The sequence below is a fragment of the Camelus ferus genome, chromosome X, assembly GCF_009834535.1.
Source record: "Camelus ferus isolate YT-003-E chromosome X, BCGSAC_Cfer_1.0, whole genome shotgun sequence".
NCBI lineage: Eukaryota > Metazoa > Chordata > Mammalia > Artiodactyla > Camelidae > Camelus > Camelus ferus.
Window position 1 is genome coordinate 46036124 of NC_045732.1, and position 15711 is coordinate 46051834.

Here is a 15711-nt window from a genome sequence, read left to right on the forward strand (position 1 = left end):
GGCTGTTGCGATGCCCCCTCCATGCACAGAAGCAGGGCCAGCCCAGCCCCAGCCCCAGCCCGGGCTGTTTGCAGAAGGAAGCCAACTCTGTGGTCAGGGCGCCCCAGGCCCGGCGGCGGCCGCCCCCTGCACTTAATGAGATTCTTGTTCGGAGCTGCGGGAGATGGGGCCGGGCTGTGGAGGCCCCGCAGCGCCTCTGCTCTCACCCGAAGGGGGCCTGGGCCGGGGCTGGGGCCCTGGCGGCTGAAGGGGCTGTACAGGAAGACAACCAGACAAAGCCAGGCCGCCGCTGAGGCCACAAGGCATCGGGAATCAAGGTGATGGCGATGGCATAGGGGCCTTATCACCTCTGCAGATTTCTGGGGAGGAGGGCGCAAGGGAAGGGACACGGGGCTGGTCAGCTGGCAGGAGGCCGGGATTCAAATCTTAGCTCCATCCCCCTCCCCTGGCGAGGTGACCTTGGGCAAGTGCCCTCCTTTCTCTCTGGACCTCCATTTCTCCATCTGCCCCCATGAATGGCAAATTCAGGCAGGTGGGGACCATGGAGAAGCAGAGTTTGCACCCTGGCTAAGAGGACAGCTGCCACTCAGCTCCAGCTGTCACCTTGTGAGAAGGCGGGCCCGGTGTTACCAGATTGTCAGGTTTTTGAGAGGTTGTAAATCGGGATTTTTATGTAAAAATCTCCTGAATTTTAAATGATGGCAGCTAATTTCTTCTCAATGTAGGGACTATGTGAGCCAAAGAAAACACTTTGAGGGTCTTAAGTGGCCCGTAAGGTACTTGTTTATGGTAGTCTCAAAGGCCCACACCAGCTCTGACAATTGCCAAATCTGTGGCTCCACCACCATCCTGAGTGGAGTCCAAACCACACCCAAATCTTATGCCCTTGGGGAATGGCCAGAATGTACCACCAGGAGGAGGCTGCCTTGCCTTAGCATTGGTGGGGAGGTCGGGGGGAGACATGACACAAGAAGCTAGGCTTCTGAATGACCTGTTTACTGGCCGATGATCTTGCTTCCAAAGTCCCCATGTCTCCCTACCTCAGCTGAGCCCTTCAAGGCCTTCCTTAGAGAACACATTCTGCCTGTGCCTGAACTAAGGACCAGGCAGGTACTATGCAAAGCTGGAACTACCATTTGCCCTCAGGCCTAGGCTGAAGAGAAGCAGTGCCTCAGAGCCAGGTCTGTCCTTACTCAGACACTCTGACTCCAGGGCTTGGTAAGCACCACCCTGGCATGGGATTAGGGAAGGTGGAAGGAGGGAGCAGGGAGGGGAGGAAGGGGGCGGAGCAATCTGGTGTGTGTGTCCCCACCCCTTCCCACTCCACAGCCCTCGAAGCCCAGCCAAGCATGACTAGGGTTAATTGGATACCCCCAGCTGGAATCATAGAATCATAGGGCTGGAACGGACCTTGGAGGTCATCTGTCAGGGGAAGAGGAGAGATTTTAATTACTCAATTCAGCTGGGTTGGAAGCCCCCCCCAGGCCCCACCCCCAGCCCAGGTTGTTTATTGAGGAGGAGGGAAGACTCTGAAGAACTGTTAGGCTGGGAGCCTCTGAAGGGTAGGGCCTGGCCACTTGGGTCACATTCCTGTTAGCATTGCCCCTACCCCCTGTAGTGCTTCACTTCGGGGTGGGCACATAGCCCTTGGCTGAATAATTGACTAACCGGCAGGACTAATGTTACCATGAGTGACAAGACCCTAAACCAGGAGGCAAATGACCAGGGCTCTAGGACTGGCTCCATTCAAGGTTACCCAGCTAGGAAGAAGCTTCATTGAGCACTTTCCCATGATGCCTCTTTTCATGAGACTAAGGCAGGAACCTCAAGCGGAGCCAGGAGGGAGGGGCCAGCCTCCTCAGCTCCCACTCCAGCAGATTCTGAGCCCCTTCAGGCTTCCTGGCCCAGCTAGTACTTCCCAGTCTTCTAAGCTCCATTCTCAGTGGCATCTTAAACAAGAAAGCATCCCTTCCTGATTCTCTGGACAAAACCAGGGGAAAAAATGAGTCAGTTACAACTGGAAGGCTTAAAGTCAGACACCAGGGAGAACTTCCTGAAGGTGGAACCCCACAGATGCAGCAATCTAGGTGGACTCTGGAGTCTCCTGCCCTGGAAGCCCAATGGGGGATGGGGAAGTAACATTCAGAGCCCAGCAAAGGCTGGCTGAGTGATTTTCCTACTTGGATCCCTCAGCCTAGAGCTCAGCATCAGCAGGTGGTGGGGGTGGGATCCCCAGATTGTTGAGGGGAATCAGTTCACCTCATTTCCTATCTACTAGTCTGGAGCTAATGGCACATAGGAATGTTCCTAGTCTAGTCCTGAGGCTGCTGATTAGGGGTGGGAGCTCAAGGCCACCACAGCCTCTCTTCTCCCATAAGCTGTCTGAGAAGCACAGATGAGACAGACAGACTCAGGCCCATCCTCCGTCCTCACTATAGAGAAGCCCAGAAATCAATGATGGCCCCTTGGCTCAGAGCCCAAAATGGGGCTAGGCTGGAGGATAGAGAAGAGAATGGTGGCCATGACCACAGACACAGTGTGGAGGCAGGGTTGGGGGTGGAAGTGGGGGATGGGGGAGCCACATGTCTCCATCCCAAGGCAAAGTTGAGTGAGAAAGACACAGAGCTCTCTTGGGAACTCTCAATGTCGCTTTAAGGGGTGTTCATAGTTACCTTGTTCTCTGCTTTAAAAGTCCTGAGGGTTTAATAACACTTTTAAGTGGCATCTTCTGTGGGTAAGTTCCCATTGGCTATAGGCCCAGCCTGTGTCATTTCCATCCCAACCCCTTTCCCACAGCAAAGAGGTGCATTTATCCCAGCCCATGAATCAAAGCTCGAGCACTCTGGAAGTTCCTCTTGATATCTATCCTTCATCCTTCCTGCTGCAGTACCCCACATTTTTTCCTCTTGCCCTGCCCCCAAAGGGAAATGAAGTCCTCCTAGGTTCCTGAATGGACAAAGCTCAAATTAGAAAACCCCCTGCTGTTCAGGAGGTCATCCTGGCACTCCACCACCTGTCATTCTCCACCACTCCCATCCCCAGCACATTCCCTCCAGAGAACTGGCCTAGGCTCCGGGGACTCAAGGAAGGGCCTCGGATAAGTCAGGCTGAGGACCCATTCCTGAGGATAGCAGGGAGAAGGGAAATGAGGGAGGGGTGGAACTTGGTGGCCTTTGGGCTAAGTCAGATAATAAACCTGAGCCACCTGCCATTTGAGCCCAGAGTATAAATCGGCTAATCGGTTTGAGACTTGCACATCCGCTAATGAATTTCTCTTTATTCCCAGAAGGTTATCTCCGGAGCTGCCTCACTGGCAGGGGGCCAAGCAGGGAGTTCCTGGGGCTTGGGGCAGCTCTTTGCATCCTCCAGCCCCGCTTCTACCCACGCAGCCCCTTTCGGCCCCTCCCAGCCCCTGTCCTCCATGCCGCTTGCTGGGTCAGAGAGCTCACAGGGAGAGGGGAAGAGAGGGGATCAAAGGCAACCAGTGCTCCAGGGGCCCCAGACAATGGCTCCCAACCTGGCCCCTCTCTTTTCTCTGTGCCACCCCAATGCCCAGCTCAGCGGCTTTTCTAAGTCTCTCTGAGAGGCTCATAGGAGTGATGGATAGAACACTGGCTATGGGCTGAGGCCAACCTAATTAGGCTCCATCCCTGCTCAGCCTCTTGTCTCCCGCATGGTTTTAAGGGACTAACACAACCTCTCAGGGCTTTGGTTACTCCATCATGGAGACCATTATGCCTGCCTCATGGGGTTGTTTGAGGATTCAATAAAATCATGTCAGAGAATCCCCGAGCCTCCTGCCTGGCACATAATAGGTGCTCAATTCGTGAACCTTATCTCTGTCTTCTCCTCTAATATCATCCAGAGAGAGGGGCCAGCCATTCATGGCCTCCAAGAAGGAAATATCAAAACTGGAAGCTGGAGGGGAGGTGTAGCTCAGTGGTAGAGCACATGTTTAGCATGCATGAGGTTCTGAGTTCAATCCTCAGCACTTCCATTAAAAAAAAAACCTAATTATCTCCCAAAAATTAAAAAAAAAATTTAAGACTTAAAAAAAAAAGGAAGCCAAATGAATCTGGGCAAGAAATGAAAATCTTTCTGTTCAGGCCTGCCACCCCACCTCCAGCTTTGACTTTTAATGTCAAAGCAGCTCCCCCTCCTACCTGCCTGGACTTCAGAAGAGGCTGTGGGCCCCAGAGGTGAGGGCTGGATGGACTGACCTCTTCACTTCCAATGCATCTTGTGGCCTCAGGACTATGGGCACAGTTCTCTGAGTAACTCCTGGGCACACGGAGGGTACCTAGGCAAGGCCCCAAGTCACCACTCTTGGGGAGAGAGCTCCTCCAGTGTCAGGAGGTTACGGACGGCCACAGCAAACTGAGGCCTCCCCATCAGACCTCAGGCCCGCCACTCCCTGTTCGTGAGCTCAGCTCCAGGGTTGTTTCCAGGTGTGCCTGGTGACGCTGCTGCAGGAGGGGCAGGGGTCAGGCTCCCCAACTAAGCCTCAAGCTATGCAGTTGATGTGGCTAAAAATGTTTTCAAACCTTTGGCTTAGAATAACCTCTCGTGGGTCCTTTCTGCTGTAACATGCTAAGATCTGATTAGGGCCTTGCCAGGAAGTTCATCTACTTATCTAACCTCTACCTTATGCATCTTCCGCTTCTGCTCACCCATAATCTTCAGAAAAGCTAGACTAGAACTAACTCATCTTCACATCCCATCCAGCAACGTGGAAGAGATAGGCAGTATGGACTAATCCTTTCTCCCTTCCTGCCCTCAGTGTCTCCATCTGTACCATGGGAAGAAATGGATTCCATATTTTCTGAAGGCCCTCCCACAATCAAATTCCTTGTGCAGGCAAGAGAGCCAGTCTGAAGGACTGGCAGGAGCTCCATATTAGATGCTGGCTCTGTCTTTATAAAGCTAAATTGAGTAGCTGGTTCTGAGTCAGGAGAAGGTGAGCCCAGTTCTGCCTAACCCCAGCCTCTGATGGGCCAGCCTCCCCTCCCTGTGACTCTCCCAGCAGGTGCCGAAGTCAAATGCACATTCTCCAGGGTGTTGATAGATACAACCCAGGCCCACAGAGGGCTCTCTGCAGCAGTGCAGCCCAGTCTAGCCCTGCTCTAGCCAGAGGCCCCACCAAGCCAGGGCAGCATGAGAGCCCAGCTGGTCCTCGGTCCCTGAGGAGAGAGATCTGCTAGAGGAAAGTGGTGAGGACTGCAAAAACAAGGAGGTCAGAGGAGGAGTTCCCAGCTCCTCCATAGCTAAATGCACCTTCCTTCCACCTACGTCCATAGAGACCTCAAGACAATCAGAGCTGACAGGGGATATCTAGTTCAGTCCCCCATAGTACAGATGAAGAAACTAAGGCCAGAGACAGGGGGAGGGGCTGCTCCAGTCTCCTGACCTTCCTGCAATAATAATAGCTGATGTTCACGCTAGAATTTCGGTGGCTTAAGTCCTGGCATATGCACTGAATCCAGGCATGCTCAGTGAGGTCACACAACAGGGCCATGAAAGAGATTCTACTATTACCCCCATTTTATGAATGAGGAAGCCAGGGCTCAGAGAGGAACTGACCCGCCCAAAGCAAGGCAGCCTGGAAGAATCTGGCTTTGAATCTAGGGTCATCTGCCACCTAGTTTACATTCTTAGTCATTATTGTCCCAGGGCTCCTCCTGGATTTATTCCCACCTCTGTTCCTGCCAGGTCATGGACCTGCTGATGCACCAGGTGCCAACAGAAGTCTGGCAGGACCTCAAAGCTCTCCAAGCTCAGATCCCTATCTTCAGGGTGGAGTAAGGGGCAGTGCAAAGAATATTTAATGATACAGAGAAATGCTTATAAGTTAATAATATACGGGAGATTCAGGGTACAAAAAAGAATGGCCAAAAGAAGACATCCAAATGGACAACAGGTATATGGATAATGCTCAGTATCACTCATCATCAGGGAAATGCAAATCAAAACCACAATGAGGTATCACTTCACACCTGTGAGGATGGCCATTCTAACAACCACAGCAGAAAATAACAAGTGCTGATGAGGATGTGGAGAAATTGGAACACTTGTGAATGGGTGCAGCGTTGGTGGGAATGTTAAAGTGGTGTAGCTCCTGTAGAAAGCAGTATGGGAGGTTCCTCGAAAAATTAAAAATAAAACTCACATATGATCCAGTAATTCCACTTCTAGGTATTTATCCAAAAGAATTGAATCAGAATCTTGAAAAAATATTTGCACCTCCAATGTTCATAGCAGTATTGACAATAGCCAAGACATGGAAACAGGCTACGTATGCATCAACAAATAAATGTATCCAAGCAACTGTGGTAGATACATACCATGGAGTATTATTCAGCCTTAAAAAAGAAGGAAATCTTGCCATTTGCAACAACATGGAGGAACCTGGAGGACATTATGCTGAGTGAAAAAGCCAGGCACAGAAAGACAAATACTACATGATTCCATCCATGTCATGTATCAAAAGTAGTCAAACTCTTAGAAAGAGAAAGTAGAAAGGTGATTGCCAGGGAGTGGGGGGGGAGGGGAAATGAGGATGTTGTTCAGTGGGTATAAAGTTTCAGTTATGCAAGATGGGAAAGTTCTAGAGATCTGTTGCACGATGTAATGCCTATATTAACAATACTGTACACCTACAAATTGGTTAAGAGGGTACGTCTCTGGTTATGTGATTTTACCACAATTAAAAAAAAAAGAAACAGAATGGGCAGTGTGATCTCTTGTGTAAAAGAGGGGATTGTCTGTATATGTGCAGAAGAATAAGAACTACTTGAAAGAAAGATACCTAAAAGTTAACAGTGGTTCTTCCTGGTTAGTGGGATTAATAGGTAGTTTTCTTGGTAATAGTCTCTTTGGTTTTCAGATTTTCTAAGGTGTATATGTATTGCTTTTATCATGCTCCTCTCCGTCCTCAGAATGAGAAAGACAAAAAGAAACAAACCAGCCAAGAAAACTGGCAGATGCTTTGGAGCCTGACACACGGAGGCTCGTGGCCGTGCCTCCACCAGCCATGTGACTGTGGACAAGCCTCCAGGCTCTCTGAGTCTCAACCGCCTCCCCTCTGGGATGCGTGTAGTATCGTATTTCCTTGTCTTTGCTGTAGAGCCAACTTATATTTTCTTTTAATCCTTCAAGGGAGATCAAGAACAAAAGTGGAGAAACTGGCATCCTTAGCCCCAGACAAAGCCACCAGGATGCAAGCAAGCGCTGGTGTGACCATCAGTCTCAACCAGAACTGCTTTCTCCTGCTAAACTAAGAGAAAGGGGAGGATGTCGCTGGGACGTCTTTACGGTTTCAGTTTACCAACATGGAAAATGAGCACTGTGAGCAGGTCCGACCTCAGGACCATGGGGCTGGGGACGGGGGAGCTCCTGGGCTGGGCAAAGCCTTCTGCCCCTCCATGGGATCCACCTACTGGGCCACAACAGCCCTCCCCTCCAACTCAGAATAAAACCTGTGCCCTGCTGGAGTAGGAGTGGGAGGGGAGGGGAGGGTGGGCCTCAAGATGAGGTGGGAGGAGGAAGCACAGAGTGCATTGGAAAGGACCTGCATGGAGCGACCCTCACTTCTGCTGAACCCTGCCAGCCAGGCAGATGCTCTGTCATCTTTGATGCCATGCATGCTCCAGGTCCCTGGTGCCCTGGGCTTCAGCTGTGTAATCTCTGTGGGTCGCTCTCCGCCAGCACCACAGGACGACAGGGCTCTATCAACCCTCCTCAAACTGCCCCACTCACTGCTGGGAACCAACACCAGCCCCTACTACCTTCCTTTACTTTGTGATGGAACCTTCAGTTGCTAGAGTAGGGGGCAACTCTGTGCCCCATGGTGGCCAAGCTGCCAGGCTGCCTAGAGGAAGCACAGCCATTAGGGTACCGAACCCCGACCCTGCAACCCTCCAAACACCTGTAAGCGGACTGGCAGGGCCTCTGCGGTGATTCTGGCAGTCCCTCCTCCTGCAGGCAAGCTAAGCTCTCCTCCACCCGCTGGAGCCTCCCTCTGCTCAGGACCAAGCAGGCCTTCAGAGCTTTCTTACATCCCCCACTCTCAGACACCCAGTTGTGTTCCCTTCCAGAGACTGAGAATCTAACTTTTTAGCCTCTCTCCAGGGGGAAAATATATATATATATAAATAATAAATAATATATAAAATATAGATATATATATATATATCTCCACATGGAGAAATTCTCTGCTGGCATGTTTCTGGACATTGAAGGATCTCATTTTCTCCTGCTTTTCCTTAGATGAATTGTAGAACATTAGAGCTGGAAGAGATGATTACATTCAACTCCCTGACCCCAGCCCTCCCCAGCCACATCCATTGTACAGAAAGACCTACTGAGGCCCCCAAAAGGGAAAGGCCCCACTCCAGTTTCGAAGCCAAGTGGTGGTTGAGCTGGAACCAGAATCCAGAGCTCCCAAGTCAGGCCCTTTCCTTAGCCCAGGTGGCCTTCCTCACCCTCAGCCCTAGGGCCCCCCTTCTAGGGCACTCTCAGCCCTGCTGTGAAGCAGCAGGAGGCTGGGGAAAGCCCCGGGGCTTCTCCTGGCCAAGGAAGTCAGCGACTCTGGCATGCTGACCCCATCTCATCTCTCTCCCCTACCCCGAGGGGCTCAGTCCTGCCCAGCGCAGGTCTGCACCCCCTAGTCCTCCACTTTCCTTCTGCACCTCACACCTTGGTGGGGAGGCAGCTGGAGGAAAACTGAGTTGCTTTACGCCTCTGGTTCACAGCAGCACTGACAGTTGCCCTTTCTCTCCACCTCAGCGCTGTCTCGCAGGCTCTCCCCACCTCTCTCGCTCTCTCTCAAACATACAGTATCGCTCTCCCCCAAATCTTGCTGTCACCTTCGTCTCAGTCTCCCTGTCTCTGTCTCACATACACAAACACACGCTGCCAGTCTCTCCCCATTCTCAGTTTGTCTGCTTTGGTACCCTCTGCTTCTCCATATCTCTTCCACTGTTTCCCTTTCTTCTGCTCTCCCGGTCTCACTCACTTGCTGGGGATGGGGCAAGGGAGGGGCTCTCTCTCGGTCTCCTGATCCATTGTGTACTCTCTCTGCATTCCTCTTTCTCTCTCTCTCTTTCTCTCTCTCTCTCTCCATTGTTCCATGAGGGCTGAGGATGACCATGGCCTAATCCCTCCCTGGAGTGAGCAGGGGCATCTGGAACAGGTGCAGGTGATGCTTTCAGAGCCCCAGACTCCTGCCTGGGGTGGGGGATCCAGCTGAATGAGGGCAGGGAGGAGGCGGCACTAGGCTCAGCTCTGCTTGGGAAACCCCCTCCCCCATGTCAGGCCCTTCCTGAGTGGAGTCCTGGGAACCGTCACCCCAATTAAACCCCAGGGCCTACCGAGAGGGAATAATGTGCCTGGCACTTTGTTGGCCCCCAGAGGCCTGGGAGTTGGTGCCATCCACTCCCCACTTCACAACTGGGTGAGGGCTCTGATAGCGTCTGAGTGGACCATCCCTGGAAACCTCTGGCGGGGGTGGGTAGAGCAGAGAATCTTCTGCCTGCTTCATAGACAAGATCCCCGAGTTCCAAGATGTCAAAGGACTTGGCCCAGAACAGACAGCCAATGATAGGTTTAGAGCCAGGGTAGAAACTGCTGAGCAAAGATCAGTGGCTCTGAAATGTCCTGCTCGAACTCTGCTTGGACCAAGGAGTGAGCAGGAGCTCTCTAATGCAAAGGCTTTGTCAATAAACACTGAGGCCCCACTTTGAGTAAGAACCCAGGGAAATGCAAGAACAGACATGAATACACTCTAATATCTGGCAAGAGTTTGACTGTTTCTGAAGCACTCTCTCATTCGCCACCTTCTTAATAACCAAAGTAAGTGGCGATTAACCTTATGCCCAATGTCAGCTAGGGAGTAGATAGCAGAGAGAGGGTTAGAGCCATCCTACAACCCTCAGTCCTGGGCTCTGTCTGCCACCCCCGCCCCTTGGCAGCCAGAAGCCCAAGCAGCCCAGACCCTCTGCCACTGGGAAGGTTGGTGTTGGCCATGGTTGAGGTTACCCTAGGGCCAGCTCAGGCTGTACTCACAGAACAAATCTCGGTCCATCTCAAGCAGGCAAAGCCCAGTGGGCAGGGTAAGAGGGCGTTCTCATTCCAGGACCCAGACCCAAGGAATTGGTCACTGCAGTCTCGCTTGCAATTCTGAACGCAGCCCAAACTGGCCTAGAGCTGGCAGAGGAGCTGCTGTGGGGAAAGGACAGAGGCCTCCTCTCTGAGACCAGTGCCAGGGAGAAGTCCTGCCATGGCCCAGAGACCCCTGGCCTTGATTCCTGCCCCCATCCTCAAACTCTGGTTTGTAGAAAAAAAGTTACTTGCTTACTGCTTCTTACTCCCCTCACTGTAATGTCAGCTCCATGAGAGCAGGGCTTTTCGCATTTTGTTCACAGCTCCATCCCCAGTGCCAGCAACAGTGGCTGGCACATAGCACGTACTCAATAAATCACTGAGTAATTATTCAATGAATAAATAAATATGTTCAATATATGCATATAGTAATATGTTGCTATAATGAAAAACCATTAGCAGATGAATATATGTATGCATCTGTGTGACTGAAACATGCTAGAAACCAGAAATTGACACAACACTGTGAACTGACTATACGTCAATAAAAAAAGAAAGAAGAAAGAGAGAAAGAGAGAAAGAAAGAGAGAAAGAGAGAAAGAGAGAAAGAGAGAAAGAGAGAAAGAAAGAAAGAAAGAAAGAAAGAAAGAAAGAAAGAAAGAAAGAAAGAAAGAAAGAAAGAAAGAAAGAAAGAAAGAACTGAGTGAATAAATGAACAAATGTTATACAAGAAGCCCTATAAGTAGGGACAGGGAGGGTTTCATAGCCAATGATTGGCCCACCTCCTTCTCCTGGGCAGAACAGGAGAGGGCAGCCTTTTAGCAGAGTTCAAACTCTGCCCACTCCAGAGCACCTAGCACAGCTCAAAGGAGAAGGTGTAAGACCCCACCTTCTCCTGAAGGCTCGGACCAGCCTAGAAGATGAGGAACGAGGGACTTCCTGGGTGTTCCCACAGAGCACAGTCAACAGCACACCCTGTCCTAACTCATAGCCTTGTAAGGTGTCTGGCTGAGCCCATTCCACAGTGGAGGAGACTGAGGCCTGCAGAGAAGAGTCAAGGAGCAGACCAGGGTCACTCTGGGTTGGTGTGGAGCAAGGCTTGGAGGCCAGGGCTCCTGGCTCTCCTGCTGGGCTCCGGTAGGAGTCAGAGAAGAGAAGGAAAAGGCAGGAAGGATGCCCTCAGGACTCCCCATCCTGGGTGCCCTCACTAGACCTACCATCTTTGGCATATTTGCCACCCTCTATTTAAGACCTGTATCATACTTCTCCCTCCCTTAGCAGCTGTCATAGGGGCCAAAGTGGCTGTGACTAAGGACTTCCATTTCTGCCCAGGCCCCAGGCTTGACCTTCTCTTGTCCCAGCCCTAGCCACACATCCACACTTTCCCTCTCCCCTCCTCAGATGGAAACCCTATCTCCCCTCACACTTGCTCCCTTTATATCTCTCCGTTTAGTTTTATGGGGCGGCTATGGCAAGAAAGAATTGGGGAAGGGGGTGCTGCGGCTCAGAGACTGTCCTTTATTAGTTCTCTCTTCACGGGAAATGAGGGGCTGCAGCTGGCCGGCGATATGGGTGGGGTGAGCCGGCCTCTGGCTGCTGGGAAGACTGCACATCTGGGGGTGGAGGCCTGGAAGGGAGGCTGAGATGAATTACCTGTGTGTGCTGGGGGAATCAATTGGGCATGCGGGCACGCTGCCTGCCCTGCTGGAATTAGGGAGCAGGGCTGAGGGCGCCAGCTGGAGACCCAGGAGCAGGCAGAGTCCCATAGATGGGGCAGGGGGGCAGGTAGTGTCAGAGCCTTAGGGAGAAAGCCCTGCCTCCTTGAAAAAGAGAGTTCTTCTCATACTCAGAGGATCATCTCAATAAATGGAGCCTGCCCTTCTCCGTGGCAGTCTTCTAGCCACACCATCAGACCCCGTATTCCCCATTTCCCTGCCCCCCTATCCCAAAGCCACTTCCAGCTAGGCCCTCCCATCTCTGTTCCTCTGCCCAGGTGGCGTGGGTGCTCCATGATGCATCCTGGCTCCTTGCCCGACACACGCATGAGCACACACACAGAGGCACAGACACATACGCACGCATTTTCGCTTTCTTTCTCTCAAAACATTCCTCCCTTCCTGCCCCATTCCAAGACCCTCATCGACAACTCTGCCACTTATTAGCTGTATGTGACCTCGGTTTTCCTCACCTGGAGAATGGAGCTAATTCTTCCAAAACAGACCGTTTTGAGTTTTGGAAATCATTAAGAGGTACTACGTGGCCCTCAGCGTGTGTCCATTGCTGGCCATGGGGTGGAATGGGCAAAGCCTGGGCTTTGGAGTAGACAAGAACAGGGTTCAAATAAAATGTCTGCAACTTTACTAGTTGAGTGAACTTAGATATGTCACTTTTGATCTTCCTGGACCTCACTTTCTTTATTTGTAAAATAGGAATAATAATACTCACCTTGTAACATGGCTCAGAGACTCTATAGTGAACAAGTTGGGAAGAGCAAGCCCTTTCACAAGTTGGGAAATGTGCTGCCAGGAGGTAGGGCCCTGTCCCCCTGTCCTGATGATCCCTTCCTCCCTGCCCTCCCACCTGGGGTCCTGAGAGGCCTCAACAGGAATGTGTCTCCTTAGATTCCAAGGCACCAGGAGAGCTAGGAGGCAGCTAGGGGTCAGGAAGCCAGGTGGGCTGACTGGGGCCTGAGCCTTGAAGGTGGCTGCCTGCCTAACTGCTGGGGACAGTGGAGATAGCCTCATCCTTCCCACACCTCCCCACCCCTGCCCCCATCTCTGCAGCCTTGAGTTTGTTCAGGTCCCTTGCTCTCCAGGAGGCAGCCTCCTCTCTGACATCATCTGCAGTCAATTCCCCTGAGGGCCATCCCAATTTTCATTTCCTCTCACTAATCCTCACACACAGTCCCTTTGCACAGCCGGAACAGCCTCTGTCCCGGGGCTGGCCCCGCTCACCAGATACTTGTTGCAGCTCACAAACCTAGGTTTCTCAGCTGAGAGGGCCTTGCAGAGTTCATCATCTCCCGTCCTCTTCCTCCAAGGCAACGATGGGGATGGGACATGGTAGGGGCGGAAGGAGGAGAGCCAGGACCCCTCCCACCCATCCAACACCTCTGTGGTAATTAGAAAAGGGCATCCCCTGTTGGCAGATGCGGTGGGCACCAGTGTGCACATGATTGGTAAAGAGAAGGCAGACTGGATGTTAGCCCCCATTCATACCCTGGGTCAGACACCCTTGTGCAGTTTGCAACCTGTACAACCATACATGGTGACTCTGGAAGACAGCCTGAGCCTTAGAATGCATGCTCAGAATGCCTAGACTGGGCTGTTTTAGAGACCTTGCTGCAGAAAAAGCCAGGAAGATTATACTAAGTTCTGGAACAGTTCAAGAGATGGAAAGGCACCAAAGTAACATCCTCTGTTCACTTCATGGCAGGCTGCGTCTGAAACAAACGTGTGGACAACAGGGCCGTCTCTGGGTTTCTGGCGGTTAGAGAGGGGATGCAGGGATAAAGGCAGGCTGCAGGGGGTCAGAAATAAAGTTCACAATGAGAACCAAAGAAGTAAGCCCTGGGGTTCTGTTTGGAGAACAGGAGTCAAGGGTTGAAGTTCCGGCAGTGTGGTTAGGGTTGAGGATCAATGGAAGAATGGAGAGGTCGGTGCTGTCGGTCTGAGGAGAGGGCGAGCCAGCCATCCTGTGTCAGGTCAGATCACTATTAGAGTCGGGTCAGTGGGTGGTGGCCTACCAGGTCTGCGTGAGAGCGGGTCCAGTTTTCCCAGTCCAGCAGTGCCCGTTCATCTGCCTCCTTCCTTCTAGCCCCAGGATCCCAAGGTTGTAAACAATCATTAGGACATTAGAACACACCGGTTTAGCACTTTCCCATTCCAGCTCCCCTGTGCCTTGCAGGGAGAGAATCTCTAGCCCTTTCAATCTTTACCCTGGCAGAGCTCCGTTCATCTTTCAAGCCTAGTTCAAATGTCACCTCCTCTGTGAAGCCTGCCCTGAACCCCTGCCCTGATATCCTCTCAGTTCTCATGGCTTCTTGGACTCCGTCACCACACAGATCACACTGCACTGTATCTCTCAGTTTTCGGTCTGTCATCCCACTTGACTAAGGGCCCCTGAGAGCAAGGCCTCTGTCCAATTTGCCTTTGAGTCCCCAGGGCCTGGCACTGAGCCTGGTGCTGGGAGGAGCTTAAGAAATACATAGCAGCTGGATGAATGAAGCAAAACGAATACGCGTCCACACACAGGTCATAGGTTGCTGGGTCTGGGAAGCGCAGTGAACTTGACAACTGAGTCAGGGAGTAGAGATCCCTGACTGTTCTCACCGCAGGCCTCCAGGCCATGTCTGATCAGAATGAAGACATGCAGCAGGGGATGGGGGATGGGATGGGGCAGTGGCCTGGGGAGGGTGATTTCTGCTCATCCTTGGCCCATTCTCCTAACTGTTTTCCCTCCATCTGGCCTCGAGCTCTGGACAAGCTCCAGGAAGCCAATGCAGAGGCTAGCCAAGTGACATCTGACCCACCCTTCTGGTGGGCACCATGCCAATGTCCTGTCTTGCTTGTGATGTCAGAACACACCCAGCTGCCCCTTCTTCTCTGGCCATCTCGGAGGGCTCCATCTCTCCCAGTACTCGAGTTCCTAAAGGGCCCTGACTGGGGGCCCAAGCCCTGCTCTATACGGCCCCTCCCACTCCCTTCCTGCCAAGCTGGGATTGAGACAGCCTGACCAGGCCAAGAGAACTGAGGCCAGGCCCCCTGGCCTCTTGGATTCTTGATGTAGCTTTGCCACAAAACTGATGGATGACTGTGGTCCAGTGTCTGGCCCCTGCTGACCCAGTATTGTCCCCGCTGGTGTGTGAAGGTCCCTGAGAGGGACAGCGCCTCCTGGGAAGGCCAGAGGGAACCCACTTGGGTGCAGAAACATGGCCTTCACCACACCCGGGGCATCTGGAGAGCTTTTAAGGAAGGGATCAGGACTGGGCACGGATGGTCCCACAGGCGGGACTGAGGCAAGCAGCGTCCGGCGCCCATCCGTCCACCCGCCACCCGCCTGCCCGCCCGAGCCTGCACCCGCCTGGCCACAGGCTGAGGAGGCATAATCATGCTGGGCTATTTCAGACCTATTATCTCAGCTCAGCTTCTGCTTCCTGAGCAGGCCCCGAATTAGCCTGGCGCTTTGTTCTCAAGTGCATTTGTCAGATCGCTTGGCCTGTACCTCGGGAAGGAGGGAGAGGAGGGAGGGGAGGGCCGGGGCGGAGAGGGGGCGGAGAGGGAGCCGGAGGAGGAACTCGACGCTAATTAAGTCTCATTAAAAAAAAAAAAAGACGACAATGAGGAATAAGGAGAAGAAGAAAGAGAAACGAAGTGAAGGGGGAGGGAAGGCTTGCTGAGGAAGCAGAACAGCCGCCGTGAGACACACACACACACACACACACACACACACACACACACACACACACACACACACACACACACACACACAGAAACGCCCAGGCACACACACGCCCACAAGAAGACACACAAACACACAGAGCTCTCCTTCCTGGCAGCCTGCGCCCCTCTTCCCAACACTCAGCCCTGTCCTGGCCCAGCCTGGCCAGGATAG